The sequence below is a fragment of the Tachypleus tridentatus genome, chromosome 6 (assembly GCF_004210375.1).
Source record: "Tachypleus tridentatus isolate NWPU-2018 chromosome 6, ASM421037v1, whole genome shotgun sequence".
Taxonomy (NCBI): Eukaryota; Metazoa; Arthropoda; class Merostomata; order Xiphosura; family Limulidae; genus Tachypleus; species Tachypleus tridentatus.
This window is the reverse complement of record NC_134830.1, coordinates 31,011,562-31,030,123: the sequence shown is the minus strand read 5'-3', so window position 1 is coordinate 31,030,123 and position 18,562 is coordinate 31,011,562. Positions and strand designations below refer to the sequence as shown.

General features: G+C 36.5%; 1 protein-coding gene across 6 annotated transcripts in view; it reads left to right on the top strand.

Annotated features, from left to right (window-relative positions):
- The first annotated feature begins 8,042 nt into the window (after positions 1–8,042).
- Positions 8,043–18,562, top strand: part of LOC143252179 (fat-like cadherin-related tumor suppressor homolog) — a 228,995-nt gene continuing 218,475 nt past the window's right edge. For all 6 annotated transcript variants that reach the window (XM_076503925.1, XM_076503927.1, XM_076503924.1 and 3 more), the window contains exon 1: positions 8,043–8,320. The gene's annotated coding sequence lies outside the window, so the exon portion shown is untranslated. The remainder of the gene's footprint in view (positions 8,321–18,562) is intronic.

Sequence of the window (18,562 nt, the reverse complement as noted above, 5' to 3'; positions counted from 1 at the left end):
TAGGGATTTACAACATTAAAATCAGCCCTCAGTGATCTCAGCAGATAGCCCGATGTGGCTTTGCAATAAGAAAACTCACATAATCTAAACATTACCCTATCTTCGAATAATTGAAGCAGAATATTAAATAAATAAACAAGTTACGATACTACTTTATCCAACAGAAATACCATTCCTGATGTGTTATTATTTGTGTATGAAAATACTGCTAGAGACTCTTGCTTTGTTTGAATTATGTGTTTATTTGTACAAGTATTTTAATTAGATGAATACTTAATTGGAATGTGTTTTATACCATAAAATATTCCCTGTAAGTGGGTGAGGAATCGTTCAATTTAATGAGGTTTGTGTATGTGCTTATTTCTGTTTACGTTATTGAAACGTGTTTGGTATATATAATGTACGTGTTATACTACTAAAATGCTCCAAGAATCACCTGTTTGTTTTTTTGTTTGCTTGTTTTTTCAGGAAAACCACATCAAGGAAAACGAACCCCGTTTTTAACGTTATTATGTAACGATCAATTCTACTATTCGTTGGTAAAAGAGTTGCTCAAGAGTTGGCGGTGGGTGGTGATGACTAGCTGCCTTCCTTCTAGTTTTGCACTGCTAAATTAAGGACGGCTCTCGCAGATAGCTCTCGTGTAGCTTTGCGCAAAATTAAAAAGCAAGCAAACAAGGTAAAATAAAACGTCAAACTTCGCGTATCAAAAACATTATCCAACTCTAACGGTCACAGGATGATTTAATAGTTGCCGGCCCGGCATGGCCTAGCGCGTAAGGCGTGCGACTCGTAATCCGAGGGTCGCGCTAAACATGCTCGCCCTCCCAGCCGTGGGGGGCGTTATAATGTGACGGTCAATCCCACTATTCGTTGGTAAAAGAATAGCACAAGGGTTGGCGGTGGGTGGTGATGACTAGCTGCCTTCCCTCTAGTCTTACACTGCTAAATTAGGGACGGCTAGCACAGATAGCCCTCGAGTAGCTTTGTGCGAAATTCCAAAACAAACAAACAAACAAACAAATAATAGTTGCAAAATGTTCAAGAGATTGCGAAAATATCAATTACGTTACTTCTGTCGTGCTGGTGCTTAGCAAAACGTGTTAATTCAGTGAATCTATTCGAAAACATAATATTTGTGAAGAGTAATTAAAAAAGATTCTTAGGTATGATTCAGCTAATTTATTTTCTTCTCTATAATGTAATAGATCATTCTAAATGAGGTGATAGTTTTGTTACTTTGGAAAATATCTTAACTGAAACTAACAATTTTACTGTCAAATGTTGAAATAATTATAATAGAAATAAAAAGCAACACGACACGTCTTCAGATCATATACTGTGTATTTTTATGACTCTATTATAAATATTAATGCCTTTGGATATGTGTCATAACTTACCCGTTGAAATCATTATTACAATAATATTCCTATTTGATGATAAACATGTACTTTCGGTAGAATGATTTTTTTAGTTCCAATGAATCAAATAATTACACTGAAATGTTCTGAATTTAAATCTGTTCTCTATATAACAAACTGTTTTGTTTCAGGATGTTAGGGGCTCTCATAAGGCATGGCCAAGGGGTTAGAGCGCTCGACTCATAATCTGAAGTATACGGATTCGAATCCCCGTCACACCAAACATACTCGCCCTTTTAACCGTGGTGGCGTTACAATGTTACGGGCAATCCAACTATGCGTTGGTAACAAGGGGGCCCAAGAATTAGCGGTGGCTGGTGATGGCTAGCTGCCTTCCCTCTAGTCTTACACTGCTAAATTAGGACGACTATCGCAGATAGCCCTCGAGTAGCTTTGGGCAAAGTTGAAAAATAAACAAGCTGTCGCAAATATGTTTTATCATCCAAGTGTTTAAATTTTAATATTATTTATTAGTAGGTTTACGTTTTCTTTCAGATCGTTTTATTGTGATTTTGCTGTAAGCCCCTGTAGAAATACAACTTAATTTTCAAGTTCTTGAAATAATATGATGACTAGTATTAATTTTGAACAAAAAAAAAAGAAAATAGACATGCAATCGTTATCCGTTACAATAGTTAAAACTACAGCCACAACACGGTAGTGATGGTTCTCAAAATTTTTTTTCGCGTGAACTACAGTAGGACTTACACGCTTGGCTGCATCTTTCGTTCAGTAATTAGTAACTTTTTGTTTGTTATCAAGCACAAAGCCACGTACAACACTAAATGTGCTGTGCCTACCGCAAATATGAAAATCCATTTCTTGGTGCTATAAGCCCTCAGATTTGCTGCTAAGCCACCAGAGGCCATGGAACCTTTCAATGGGCTACCTGAAACCTGAAAGACGTACGATATTTGGCTCGGTTTGTTTTGAATTTCGCGCAAAGCTACACGAGGGCTATCTGCACTAGCCGTCCCTAATTTAGTAGTGTAAGACTAAAGGGAAGGCAGCTAGTTATCGCCACCCACCGCCAACTGTTAGGCTGCTCTTTTACTAACAAACAGTGGAACTGACTGTTACATTATAACACCCACACAACTGAAAGGGCGAGCGTGTTTGGCGTGAGGGGGTTTTGAACCCACGACTCTCGGATTACGAGTTGAGCGTCTTAACCACCTGGCCATGGCGGGCCAAGTACGTAGACCATCCTTTGATGTTTGTTTGACTGTTTTTAATTTCACGCAAAGCTACACAAGGGCTATCTGCCCTAGCCGTCCCTGATTTAGCAGTGTAAGACTAGAGGGAAGGCAGCTAGTCATCATCACCCACCGCCAACACGTGAGTTGCAATTATGAAACCTACAAATAGGAATTTATTTGTAGAGCCTATACAATCTACTCCAAATTACGAATGCTATGAACGATTATATTATGTGAGCAAGTTAGATTTTCAAAGAAAGTTAGAATATTCTCAAGTATTCAAACTAACCTGAATTGATTTAGGATTACACTCAGAAAAAGGTTTAACTTGACTTTAGAGTAAATGCATCTGTTCAAGCCACAACTCACATAGTGATACTACAAACCAACCATGACGACCAAGGAACTTTGCGAGCAAGTCAAAGATAAACTGGTAGATAAGCACAAATCAGACAAAGGTTAAAATAAAATTTTAAAGTCGCTGATTATCTCTTTGAATAAGTTGAAGTCTATCATTAAGAAGTGGAATGTGCTTCATACCAGCCAATCACTACCCATATCAGGCTAATATTCTAAATTAAAAAGCTGGGCAAGCAGCAAAACTGGTTAGAGACGCCACTTTAAAGCCGACAGTGACTTTGAAATATTTGCAAATTTCCAGGTCTGATATGGAAGTCAGTGTTTATACATCAACAACATCCCAATTCCTAAACAGGGCTGGCCGAGTGGTAAGTAAGAAGCTATTACTTGAAAAAAAATAATCTTAAAACTAGTATGTAATTTGCGACAAAGTTATACTGCAGACATGAGACAGAAGGTTTTGTGGCCAGACGCATTAAAAACTGAGATATTTTTTGTTTAAAGCGTTACTCCTGGAGACAAGCCTAACACAACATATCACCCAGTCAACACCATCCCAACTATGAAGGAAGTTGGTGGTAGCATCATGTTATGGGAGTTCTTCTCATCATCAGGGACTAGCAAGCTTGTCAGGACAGAGAGGAAGATGGATTTTACAAAATATAGACGTATTCGAGAGGAAAACCTACTTGAGTCAGCCAAGAATCTAAAACTGAGTCAAAAAATTTACATTTAAACAAGACAATGACCCAAAACAAAATGCCAAAGCCACACTGGACTGGTTTTCAAAGAAGAAAGTAAATGTTCAAGACTGGTCCAGTCAAAGTTCTGAGTTGGATTCAATAAAAAATTGCAGTCTATTAAAGATCCCCAACGAAATTGTCAGAATTAGAGAAATTTTGCTGGAAAAATGGACAAACGCTACACCATCCCATTATGAAAAGCTAGTAGAGACCTATCTAAAATGATTCACAGCAATAATTGCTTTCAAAGATGCTTCAATCAAGTACTGACTTAGGAGGATGAATACTTACGCAATCAGAAAAATCCAATGTATATATTTTCTTTGCAGATTTTGCCGACTTTCAACCTCCTTCGCATACTAAAAGTGTTAAATTTGATCATTAAAGTTGTGGCCCGGCATGGCCAGGTGGGTTAAGGTGTGCGACTCCTAATCTGAGGGTCGCGGGTTCGCATCCCCGTCGCACCAAACATGCTCGCCCTTTCAGCCGTGGGGGGTGTTATAATGTGACGGTCAATCCCACTATTCGTTGGTAAGAGAGTAGCCCAAGAGTTAGCGGTGGATGGTGATGACTAGCAGCCTTCTCTCTAGTCCTACACTGCAAAATTAGGGACAGCTAGTGCAGATAGCCATCGAGTAGCTTTGCGCGAAATTATAAAAAACAAAAACATCATTAAAGTTTTGCACAAAAACAAGTTCATTAATTTTTTTTCACATTATTTGTATTTCATCAAAATGTGATATTATTCGTAGGGGTGAACATCTCTGCAATATACTCCGCGTGCGAACACCGTGGTTTGTGTTCCATTTTCTTGTATAATGAGATCTCCAAGGTACTGCAACAGAAAGTTATGAAAGTATGAAAATAAGGTTTATTGAAATCTAAAAAAATAAGGAACACAGGACAAAGCAGGGACCACAAATCAAGCTGAGCCCAAATAAGGTAAGGTACAAAGCCTCGTATCCTGCAGTCCAGGCCTGGACCCACCTGGCCATGCCCAGCGGCACAGTGGCACAGCGGCATGTCTGTGGACTCTCACCACTAAAAACTGGGTTTTGATTCCCGTGGTGGGCAGAACACACATAGTCATTGTGTAGCTTTGTGCTTAATTCTAAACAAACAAACACTATAAAAAGCAAAACTAAATAACAGTTATAAAACCTTTTAACTTGAGAATAATGTACCATCAAGCACTTTAAGCATGGGGATATTGTCCTATAAGGCTAATATGCATGGTTATGGTTGTCTCTGAGGATAAATTTCTACAGTCATTACCTATAGGTGTGTTTGTTTCGATTTATTTTATGTACCTTTGATTTGATATCGGTGTAAAAATTAATATTTTGAAATATGAAAAGAAAAAGCCTGTTTCTATTAAAAAAGATTGATGTAATATTGTTCTCTTATTCTTTTAAGTCATTTGGTGACAATAATTCGAAGCCCAGTACACGTTAAGATATAATGGAACTCTAGCTTATATGATACTGCAAACATTTTTCTTATTACACCATGTGCAACCCCCAACGTCGGACATTTTTATCATCTGTACATGTAGATATGTAATAGGGGTTACGATTTTTCCGTTTTGCCTGTGTTTCACGTCACGGATAACTTTATTTTTCTCCATTCTCACGGTGCATATATGACATCATTAGCTCGTCACACGGGGATCAAATACACTGGCGACACCTATATGAATATAATAGTACTGTCTGTTGTATGTCCAAGTAAATTCTTAGCAGGATGTGGAAGGATCTTCACCAAACTTGGTAATGTGGTTCAATTGGTGCATGGGAAATAACACAAAAAATTTCAATTTTGCATTTTGTGATTTTTATAAATGTTTTGGGGGAGTTTTTTACCGCTACTTTGTCCCTGTTGATGGCATGAAGGTTTGTTGGGTCCATGAGGGGACACATGCAAATTTATGGGTTTCACATTTTGTGTTTTTCTGTTTTTTCGTGCGTTTCTTTTTTTTAAATTATATATATATATATATATATAAAACAATTTTTCATGTCTTAAGATAACCTTTCATTAATCATGAATTTACATAACTTCCATCCAAGGGACTGATACTCCAGCTAGTAATGACAGCAAATTAGTTTGTTTCTTCCTTAATATTCTTACATTATTGTAACTTGTAGGCCTAAGTTTACAAACAGCAATCAAATCGAAATACCTTCTTAACGGTACTAAGACTAACGTAAAAGTAAACTCTTTAGCACAAGTTCACACTAAAAGTACGTGACATTGATTTAAATATTTCTCTGACACTAAAGGTTTCACTGAATGGCCGGCACTCTACCAATTGGAAACAACTCTTACTGATTCACCAATAGCTTTCTGACTGCCTCGGTAGTATTTGTATTTAATGTCTTACTTCCAAATATTTGTCGAAGTTAATAAATTTTTAATATCATCGTTAGAACATTCCAGTTATTCTAGACCTAGTGTAATAAACTTGTCGATCTAAAAAGCCCCCAAGTGACACAGCGGTATGTCTACTGACTTACAACGCTAGAATTTGGGTTTCGATACCCGTAGTGGGCATAGCACAAATAGCCCATAGTGTAGCTTTGTGCTTAAATACAAAACAACATCGATCTTAAAAAAAAAAGTTTTGTACCCTCTAACTAATATTTGAACTAAAGAATTGAAACATGGTTTATAACAGTATTTTCAATTTTACCTTACTTACAAACCACATAGATAAATGATTAAGTAATATCATGACGACTGAGCGAAGGCCAATGTTCAGCATGCTAGTGATGTCGAGAAAACCCACTTGTAAAGGAATATATATGTAAAAACGGCTCGTTTGGGTTGAGAAAATTTTTTTACGTAGAGGAGTGAACAACGTTTCGACATTCTTCGGACATCGTCAGGTTCACAAAGAAAGAGAGAGGTAACTGACCGGAAGCTGACCACAAGTTTGTGAGGGTTGTGTAACTGAGTGTCGGAATGTAGAGGGCGGTATTAGATGTTTGAATATATAATTTTTATCATTTATTATATTATTTTTTAATATAGATATAAAGGTGTTCCTTTGTATTGGTTTATTTTGGGCTTAAGTTGTTGTATAAGTAAGGCTTCTTTAATTTTGCGTTTGTTGATGTTTGTTTCTTTATTTAGTATTTGAGTGTATTCTATGGTTATGTTGTGTTTATTTTACTTGCAGTGTTCGCAAACGTGTGAAGGTGACTTTTTATGTTTTTTAAATCTGGTTTCCATTTTTCTACTTGTTTCTCCAACATAGAAGTCGTGGCAGTTATCACATTGTATTTTGTAAATAATGTTGGTGTGATGTTTGTCAGTGCAGTTTTTACATAGTATAGACCTCAGTACTTTCGTTCCTTGTGTGAGTTTTACGTGAATGTCCGAATAAAACAACCATAGACTACTTACCAGAGAGTCACTAGGTGGTAATGTTTAAGTTTGGTTGCCGTTAAGCATAAAGCTGCAAGGAGGGGCTATTTGTGCTCTGCCCACCAGTGGCAATGAAATCCGATTTTTGACGTAATAAGTCTCTAAGTTTATTGCTGAGCTGCTGGGGGGTACCTTATTTAAGTTGTGTTTCATTTTAATTCCTAGAGTAGCTTACGAATCTTCTAGACTAATTTTTACACAAACTAACCTATTTTTATAATAATTAAAACAATAGTCTGACTGTTTTATTATTCTAATAACTTAACCCATTCACTCCAAACAAAAATACTGGTGTCTTTGGATGAAACAATTCACTTTTTGCAGTAATTCATATACATATATATATTATACATTAAATTCAAATAACGTCTGAGCACTAGTTAAGTAAAACAATACACAGTATATACGATTAAACCCAGACAAGTCCATTTGATTATTTGTTTGAAATCTGTTATTAGGAATAATTGTATTAACTTATGCATAGTTTTACATTTAATTTCATATGTTGAACAATCTGTATTCCAGGCATTTAATAAGGAAACGGCAACAGGCTGCATAAGATAAACACATGTTGAATTACCCTTTTGGTCGACTTCTCGATCCTATTGGCACTATGTACAGCATGTGGGTACCAGAATCTGGTTTCACTGTGGTATTACACAACGAATATTTTTGTTACTCGTTGATTTAAGTTCCCAGTTATGCTCTTAAATTAAGGCACTTAATTAACAGCAATAAGTTCTTTCACTTCCTTGTCCCTCGAATTGCACTCTTGATGAACTCGTCCAGTCAACAGCGTGCCCAAACTCTACATTTCCCATGATGCATTGCGGTCAACAGACAAGACTTAACGTGGTAGTCCCGTACTACCCCTAATCATTCTCGGCCTGTAAGACAGTGTTCGCGGATTTCCAATGTGACGAGTGCTGGCTCGTCCAAGCTTGGAATGAATTAAGCGCGTGTATTTGTCCTTGAACACTTGGCGAGCCTTCGTGACGTGCACCATTGTTCTGCCAAACGAAGTTCGAATTTATTTTAGACCAAAATATTACGGTTTGAATCGGAGTTTTGAAGTGAGATTTGACTATTTCTACGGTTTTAGTTTGTGTGTCAATTCAGCATTTCGTCAGAAGCTCGAGTACGGTATGTACCAAGAAGTGGAACTCAGGTATATTACCTTTACCTGTATTCTCTTTTTCATAACACTTCAGTTTTAAGAAAGATGGCGGTTTGCATAAGCGCAAATTATTTAGGTAAAAACTTGTTTTTTTTAATGATGTACGTAACAGATATCTCATTTAAATGTAAATCTCCGAATTTAGATATATTTGTTATCACAACGTTGTCTTTCCTGTCTTTTACGACTAAGGTCGTAAGTCAAGCACAAATAGTTCGTGATGTCTCTTAAAAACCTTGAAAGTTAAAGTTTGCGCTCATTAAAAAAAATGGTCTTATTCAATAGTCGGGAAATTAATGTCCAAATGACTTGGTGATTAACAGTAGACAGTTTTTACCCGTATAGATAATAAGTTAAGTATTAACTTGTAATTTGTTATGATGTTAAGAAAATACTTCAGAAAAGTTCTCGAAATAAAGTTTTGTATTTTCTGTAGTATTTCTTGTGACTCTGTGTGGTTAAAAATACAAGGTTGTTATAGAAATCTATGTATGATGCAAAGAGAATCGCTTTCATGCCCAAGCCTGGGGTATTTGTATTACTTTTAGGAAGACCCACGACAGGCCTGTTGCTTAAAGCGCGGAAACTACCTCCAAAAGGCATATATCACCATTACTAATTAGCTTGATCGATAATATAGTTCATTTCGTATGCTGGTATGTTCAGAAGTGTACTTTGTCAATAAACAAACTCGTAATTTGTTTTTCTGCTTGGATGGGCTGTCTTACAAGCTTGTTATGTTAATACTATTATCGTATTAGGACGGTTTGTGACGGAATCCTTATCGTACATAGGAAAGATAACGGGCCTGTTGCGTACGTGGTACCGTAGAAAAGGCTGACAAAATTGCTCGTTGTGTCTAAGTGCGGTAAGGAAGGCTAGCAAAGTGCCTGTAGTGTCTTTAGTGTCATGGGAAGGCTGTTAACGTCCCTACTGTATTTGTAACGTGTGTAGGAAAGGCCGTCAGTTGAGCCTGTTGTGTCTCTTATGCCGTATTGAAAGCCGCCAGTTGGGCCTGTTGTTTCTCTTGTGCCGCAGGGAAAGCCGCCAGTTGGGCCTGTTATGTCTCTTGTGCCGCAGGGAAAGCCGCCAGTTAGGCCTGTTGTGTCTCTTGTGCCGCAGGGAAAGCCGCCAGTTGGGCCTGTTGTGTCTCTTGTGCCGTAGAGAAAGCCTCCAGTTGGGCCTGTTATGTATCTTGTGCCGCAGGGAAAGCCGCCAGTTAGGCCTGTTGTGTCTTTTGTGCCGCAGGGAAAGCCGCCAGTTAGGCCTGTTGTGTCTTTTGTGCCGCAGGGAAAGCCGCCAGTTGGGCCTGTTGTGTCTCTTGTGCCGTAGAGAAAGCCTCCAGTTGGGCCTGTGAAAGCCGCCAGTTAGGCCTGTTGTGTCTTTTGTGCCGCAGGGAAAGCCGCCAGTTGGGCCTGTTGTGTCTCTTGTGCCGTAGAGAAAGCCTCCAGTTGGGCCTGTTGTGTCTCTTGTGCTCTAGAGAAGGCCGCCAGTTGGGCCTGTTGTGTCTGATATAAAATTAGAAAACATAACCTTCATATTGATATACTACAGATTTTTTGATATTTTCTGAAAATAAAAACTGGTGAATCAATGGAATTCTTTATAACGTTAAAATACGAATAAAGTTTTCAGGAATATATATAAAAATAAGAATACTTATGAACTGTGTAACTTGTACTTTTATCATTCTGAAATACAACCATTTTGTTACAAAACAGGAGCTATTGCTAATGTATTTCTGAGAAGCAAAAGTGAAAAACTTCTCTGCTTAACGCCTCAAAACAAAGTTTCTCTATTAGTCACCCGAGTTTAGAACACGTGATCGACAAGCAATTTCCTGATCCATTTCATTTGAAAATAAATTAATCTGTGCGGTGGAAATTAATTAAAATATTTTATTTTTAAGTAGACTGTAAGATATTTAAATTAATGAAAGTCCACGTCTCTCCATTGTCACGGTTATTCGTTTAAAGTAGTATTTATCACCGAAATTTCCCGCCTTTGTAGTTACGCGTTTGAGTAAGGAATTGTTTAGCCTAGATTTTGTCAATTTTCTACAAGTTTTTGATTATCTTTGCAGTAAATAATCGAGTTGAAAAGTTTCTAGTGTTACGTATTATAATTTATCTCGGACGAGTTTCTGATTTATTATGTTATGTATTACCCTTTCAAGTAGCTGGAAATTTTAATTTTAATTTAAACGTTAATTGAATGTCAATATGTATCAAACTTGTTATATTTGCCAACAATATTGATACACAGAATTTTCTTTCTTAACGCAAATATATTTTAATAGTATGAACAATAATACAATTTATAATAACGGCTATTACAAATAATAATTTATATGCAACAGTTTTACAAACTTGCAAAAAGTACTGAGACGTCTGTCAAGCCGGGATGGAACTGAATCTTTTATCGATGGTTCACGATGAGCGAATTAATTTTATGTTGATACACAGATACACTTCACGGGAATACCAGCTAGCTTTACTCTTGGCTGGCATCACACGGTTTATAAGCTGAATTTTCATCGAGGAAGATCTAAACTTCTCGTAGATATACTAACGCCCAAAGTTAATTCTTTGAAGTTAAATGGTTTGTAATGTTCAAAATCAATAAACGTTCATGGTAAAATATTTGTAGTCTTTCGATTAATAAGCGTTTGCCACAATTATAGGTTCCGAGGTTTATAGTATACTGACTTAGCAAGCCAGCACTATATATATAAAACTGTCTCTCTCCGTTTGGTTGGTGTTACCTTTTTATAGACTTTAAAACGAGGTTCTCAAAAGTTCGTTTGGCAACAATGCCAGCAATCACTAGTATTACACACACACACACACACACACACACACACACACACACACACACACTACATCTTTAATTCTTACACTCGACATTCTACAAAGTTAAAGAACAGGAGGGACTTTTGCAATACACATATAACGATATAAGTTACATGTATTTTTAAATATATATATTAAACCTAAACAAATATCGATATTTTTAAAAAAAAGCATAATAGTAGATCCATCACAATAGACACGGAAAATAGGTATACTTTAACTTTCATGACATATCAGGTCAGTTATGTGTTTTTAATTTTTAAAAATCGAAGTCTTTACAAAATGTTGATGGTTACAGTTTTTTTTTGCCCCATAATACTTTTACACACTCTAGTTAGTATTGCAACTCGATTTGGGATTTAAAACGATCCTGTTTGGGAAATTCTGTAATTTCCGGGGATTATTCAAGGAGGGAATTGTATTAATTAGAGGAATTTATTACTTCCAGTAATGTCCTGTTTAGTATTTTTACCCGTGAACAGTGTAAATACTTTGCCTGAATTTAACATGAAATACCATAACGTTATGGGACAACATTAGAAGTATTGGTCCATTTCGCGTGTTCCACACTCTAAACTAAATTTACTTAAAAACAACAACAAGAAGACAACAAGCCCTTAAAGCGAGCCCTAATCATTTATGTTCTTATCAAGTTTTTTTCTAAACCCGGTTAAATTTATTACCTCTACAATATCCGAAGGCAACCCATTCCAAAGGCCAACCACCCTGTTAGAGAAATAAAACGGTCTTGGCTGAAGATGAGTCATACCCTGATAAAGTTTTTATACTTGTGTCTCATAGTCCTACTTTTCTCACTGTAAAATATGAGAAAACAAAATGATGATACATGGGCACGATTTTTTTCAAGAGAAAACGATTTGTGAGATTTCAGCCTCACCTCGTATAACAATTCCTCTATTCGAGTAATCATTCTCAGAACCCTTTCAGTTGAGTTTTCGAAAACTTACGAAAGGTTTACTCCATGTTAAATATACTGCAATGATAAAATTATACACAAATAACTTCCCAATCAAGTGTATTATTACGCTGCTGAAGTAATAGAGCACACAAGCCAACATCCATTATTGACGTTTTAATTATATTATGACGTGAAAAAATTGTTTTATTTTATAGATTCAGACATTTATAAAAAAAATCATTGCTTTCATATTAATGCACTGTAGTAACTTCAGATAAAAGTAACCTTCATATTTTACTGTCGTACATATACCCCAGTAATGAGATATCAAATGCATATACTGTTCAAACTACCGTACTTATATCGATTTATCAGTTGGGTAGTCTTGCTGTTACCGCTATTTTCCGTATAGTACGGTGAAGATTAAAACACTATCAAAAATTGATTTTTGATTGTTTGAGAGCAAAGCCTACACTGAGTTATTTGCTGTGTCCGCTGCTGGGAATCGAACATCGAAGTTTAGCGTTTTGAGTTCATAAACTTACCTATGTTTCACCGGGTGACAAGTTCGTGAACCAATAATTAATAAAAAGCATAAATATTAATTTTTGAATAAAGCTTTGTCGTGGGGAGAGGGGTATTACAGGATTTTTTTTAATGGAACTATGTTTATAATTTTCTTTTTATTACGTACCTTCTTTACCGAATACCATGCAACTCATGAATTGTGATCACAAAAGTAAGTCATGTCTGTAATTAGATATTTTAAGATTCAGATTTTGTATTTCCATAACTATAGCAAATGCATTTCTTGCCATAAAATCACAGAAATGCAACTTTTAACTGTAATGAATAACTAGCATATTTTTTGCATAAAAATGAAAACTGAGAAAAATTTAAAGTTTGTTAAATTCTTTCTATACAACTCTTTGATTCAATATTGTTTTGAAAATAAAATACAAGTTACTGTTGATTAAAGTTATTTACTTTAATTGCCTCTTAAACACATTAAATTATTAAACGTTATTAGATACAAATAGATTCGGTTCGTGACGTTGATTGCAAACGACTTTATCGACGCTTGGAGACCTATGTTAGTGCCTAATGTCGTACATTCCACTTGTTTTAATTAATTCGGCGTGATCCAATAACTTTAGTTCTGTAAAACTCTTCCATGTGGTTAATTAAATTAGTTATCCGTACTTGTAATAGCAATCTGCATTACGTAAACGAGACTTTTGAGTGCATCCGGGCTAAGTGTGAAAGTTCAATTATATTCTACGAAGATAAGTTGTCCCAGGCAATTGGCCAGTTCTGTGGGTGGTTACCTAACAAAATCAACATTGTTACCTTTGCAAGAACTTCGTATGTGATCAGAGTTAATCATTGCCTTGTGAATGAATGGTTGACAGAATTCATCATCTCTGTATCTATCTACGACTCACTCAAACAAGAATCTAATATTTGTTCCAATGTGTTTTGTATCTCTCTTCATTGATACCTCAGTGTCTCTAAGAGTATGTTTCAAGATAGCTAGTATTCTATTTTTCAGAACAGAAGTATGCTCTTATAAGAGTGCGTTTCAAGATAGCTAGTAATTTTTCTATCGGAACAAAATTGTTTTGATACTCGGTTTTTTAACAACAACACAGAAGTTTAAGTGAAGTGTTCTTTTTTTTTTTAGATTTTTGACTATATTGCAAATGTAGAAGCTATGAAACAGTACAACGTATGAATCATGTTTACTTTAGTAAGCAGTGTAGTTTGTTGCTACTTTACGTAAACATATACAAATTAAATGAAGCGCACACTGGTTTATGGTTATTTTTTATTGAACTTCGTTTGGAATGGGAAACTGTTACATCTGGCAACTAGAATGTTGCGAAAGAGAAGGGTTAATAACAAACAATAGTTAAAATACATACTGTCAGCGAATTACTTTGGTGTTGAGTGAACGAGCAGAAATGGGAAATTTCACGTGATACTCAAATAATTAGCTAGTTCAAAGTGAATTAATCCAGGGTCTTAATAATCCTGTATTCAGAAGTTCCATAGCCTCGGAATGCGATACGCTGTGGGAACCACTTACTTCAAAATGATTAAAATTGAATAGTGGAATTAGAATTGTCGTGAGGCAATATAGAATTCTCAGAATATTTTGGAGTATGTGGTGCCACCGTCGCCGTCTCATTTCACTTAATGCTGTTTCTTCAGAAACTGGTACTGGTTTCTTGTGCAAAATTAACGGAAACTTACATAACTTTATTGTTTCTCTTTACTCTGTATTTGAAGACACATCTATACCTTCGCAAATTGTATACGATTGTTTGTTTGTTTTTAATTTTGCGCAAAGCTAGCCGTCCCTAATTTAGCAGTGTAAGACTAGAGGGAAGGAAGCTAGTCATCACCGCCCACCGCCAATTCTTGGGCTACTTTTTTACCAACGAATAGTGGGTTTGACTGTCGCATTATAATACCCCCACGGCTGGAAGGGCGAACATGTTTGGTGCGACCGGGATTCAAACCCGCGACCCTCGGATTACGAGTCGAACGCCTTTAACTCACTTGACCATGCCGGGCCAAATTGTTTATGAACTTAATATGACTACTTGATTAGTCGGATACCTTACAGTTAATTTTTTTATAGTACTAATTAAATTCAAAGATCTAATTATGGAGTAAGTACTAAATACAATAGAGAAAGATGTAAGTGTAAGCTGACCCACGTGTTTCCTTTTATTTGTAACTATTCCTGTTGCTTTGTGCATACCTAAAAGATCCTTTTCTCCGATAAATTATTTAAAAGGATAACAAGTTACATGTTTCAGGCTAGGCGATGGCATATGTCCACAGGGAATATTATTGAAGTTAGAGAAACACAAGCGACATTGAAGAGCTGACATTCTAGAGGGCACAGAATTGTGGGCTTAGCTTTTCAACACGGGTATAACTGAATAAACTTCAGTAACAGACAAGAGTCATCCATTTATTCCAAAACAATTAACCTACGTAGACCTGTTTTGATTTTGGAGATTCACGTGTTACTGTTCGTTGTAATGGGAGTTGCTAATAATAAGTTATTTATTATTGGTAATTTCGTAAAATTGAGATACAATATCTGAAATAGCACAAAGTGTAGATCCGGTGGAATGGTTGTTAATTAAGGAAGTATTTTGACAATAGTAGTTAACTGGATGTAAAACCTTTAACTACAGGATGTTCGGAAAGTCACTGTGCACTTTTATATATTTATTAACAGATATGTTTCGATATAGAATACAGGAGGTAAATATGAATGATAATTATAAACAATATTGAAAGTGATCCCCGTTGGCATCAATACAGGCCTGGATCCTTCTTATTTTGTTTCTAAACACTGCTATCAGTTGCTGGCTTGAAATAGACTGAATAAACATATGATTACAAAACTGCACAGTGACTTTCCGAACACCCTGTAGTATGTATCTATGTATACCAGAAAATAGAGTTTCTTCTTCAATTTCAAGAGAAGCTTTTTTTTTTCTCAGTATCAGTTGTTGCTAAGATGAAGTTAATCTATTTTACCGTATTTGTTACTTTATCTACACCTGAAATTAAGATAGTAAGCTTAAAACTAAAATACATTTAGAGACATTCACTTCTGAATTCTGCCCCACTTAGTTTTATCATGGATGTTAGGTTTTTTGTAAACGAACACATGGGACTACGTGTGTAATTAGTAAGCAAACCTCTGAAACGAATCAAATTGCTTCATTTTGCGAAAGCTTTCTATCTCTAAGTTACTATACACTCCCTCGCGATGACTCATACAAAATGAAATGCTTCGGTAATTTCCGATTACGGTCACGGAACTGATAGAGAAGGAAGCTAGGCAACAGAACTCGCCGCACACTCTTGAGCTACAATAGCAGAATAGAAATATTTGACTTTTACAATGCACTAGTGGTTCCTAAGTGCAAAGCACGATTTCCTCTAAACGAAATTCGAACCATGTGCCCTCAGAATCGTAGTTCGAGCAGATTTGTTACTGTTGAAGGCTAAGCATCCACTCGGCAGATTTGAAACATTGCAACAGTCGTGTCAAACGTGTATAAGTTTGGCATTGATTTTGATTTCATCTTTTTTAGATAGTGACGCAAGATTCCTATCAGTTTCACACGTATTAATATCGCTGTTGGTTACATGATGTACACAAATAAATCATTATTTCAAGGAACCTTTTAAAACTATTATTATTTCTGTCTGCGTTCTGAGTTGTAACAGTATAGATCAAAACGTTCGTGTGACATACAGGAGTTTGGTTACTTACCTTCCTTTATTACCATAAGAATGACATCATTTCCTCTTGAATATAAATTAATTTGTCATAAACTTGAAGCTCGAGCTCTTTGCGGACTTTTGGTCAACGTTTCGGATTGTATAATTGAGATTTCGCATCCACCGCACCATTACCGCAAAAAATATAACAAAAATCGCGCAATGTTCGTTTAGAGTAGCTCACGGTGGTGTTGCCCAGGTGTTTTCTCGTTAGTTTATCACTTTAGAATTAGAGAAGCTAGCACAGACACCTTTTAATACCTTTGTGCAAAATTCAACAAACGACTATAGGGTATAATTTATTTTGCTTCAAGTATTGTACGTTATTTACTTATGAAAAACTTAGAGTTTCGATTACAAACGAGACGTCGCCCTTGACTCTCCTTAAATACTAGAGTGTGAATGGCACAAACTTCCTGTTTATGAGTAACTTGGTGCTTTGACAAAATTACATCTTGAATGATTGTAGTTTCATAATTCCAGCGCGTTTACAAGAAACATATCTTTGTTTTTGAATTTCGCACAAAGCTACGCGAGGGCTATCTGCGCTAGCCGTCCCTAATTTAGTAGTGTAAGACTAGAGGGAAGACAGCTAGTCATCACCATCCACCGCCAACTCTTGGACTACTCTTTTACCAACGAATAGTGGGATTGACCGTCACATTATAATGCCCCCACGACTGAAAGGGCGAGCACAGGGATGCGAACCCGCGACCCTCAGATTACGAGTCGCAAGCCTTAACACGCTTGGCCATGCCGGGCCTACAAGCAACACGATAAATTGTGTAGTTAAATGATTTATCAAGATCTGTTATTGCGGTTTGATCATAGATCAAGGATTGGTTTGTGGAAAAAACATCAGCTGTTGCTAAGATACTGAAATGCTATAGCTCATCAATATTTAATTCTTGCTTACGGCTCTGCCTGTACAATACAGCAAACCTGTTGTGGCTCTTTCTGACGTTTAATATTTGAACTACTCTATAACATCTCTTCCATTTCGTAATATTTTACATAACTCTGGCAGCATTTGTTTTTGTTTGTTTTGGTTTTGTTTTGAATTTCGTGCAAAGCTGCACAATGGCTGTCTGCGCTAACCGTCCATAATTTAGTGGTGTAAGACTAGAGGGAAAGCAGCTAGTCATTACCATCCACCGCCAACTCTTGGGCTACTATTTTACCAACGAATAGTGGGATTGACCGTAACATTATAACGTACCCACGGCTGAAAGGGCGAACATGTTTGGTGTGTGTGACGGGGAATCGAACCCGCGGGTTACGAGTCGAGTTCCTTAACCACCTAGCCATGCTGGGCCTTTTTGTTTGTTTTTAGTCTTTGTTTCCTCCCCGTTACACCAAACATGGTCGCCCTTTCAGCCGTGGGGGCGTCATAAAGTACGGTCAATCCCACTATTCGTTGGTAAAAGAGTAGCCCAAGAGTTGGCGGTGGGTGGTGATGACTAGCTGCCTTCCCTCTAGTCTTACACCACTAAATTAGGGACGGCTAGCGCAGACAGTCCTTGAGTAGCTTTGCGCGAAATTCGAAACAAACCAAATATTTGTTTCTTATTGTGTAAAGCAGAGTGCTTTCTTAGACTTATTAGCCTCTTGACATATAATAGTTAACCATTTGATTTATAGGATTGAATCTGGGAGTTACGATTCCAACCTTCATCTGTTCTCTAGATGTTTTCTGTGTTTGTTTTTATTTTCGGATATCTCTTGTGATTATACTTTATTATCGTTTATTATTTCGAATATATAAAGTTTGTGGAAAGATAGGAAGTGAAATTGGGAATCCGAAGATAAGCATCGAACTTCACCCTCAAGGTTACGTTTTGAGAAATAAAATAAAAATTACTAGGTGGTGTATGTGATTCGTACATTTGTATGGTCGAACGAATAGATAAAAACAAACCATAAAATTACGAAACTGGGATATAAAATTGATTATACATCCATGTCTGTCACGTCGTATTTTGTTAAAAGATGTATATCGACGTACTTCACATACTAGGTTTGTATTACAAACGCTGAGCTTAGCCTGTGAAGTTTTAGAACTAGGTTGAGGTGTATACTGTCCGAAAACAACGTAACGTCATTGTTGTGTTTGTAATCCACCGTACAAAATATATGTGAATATTT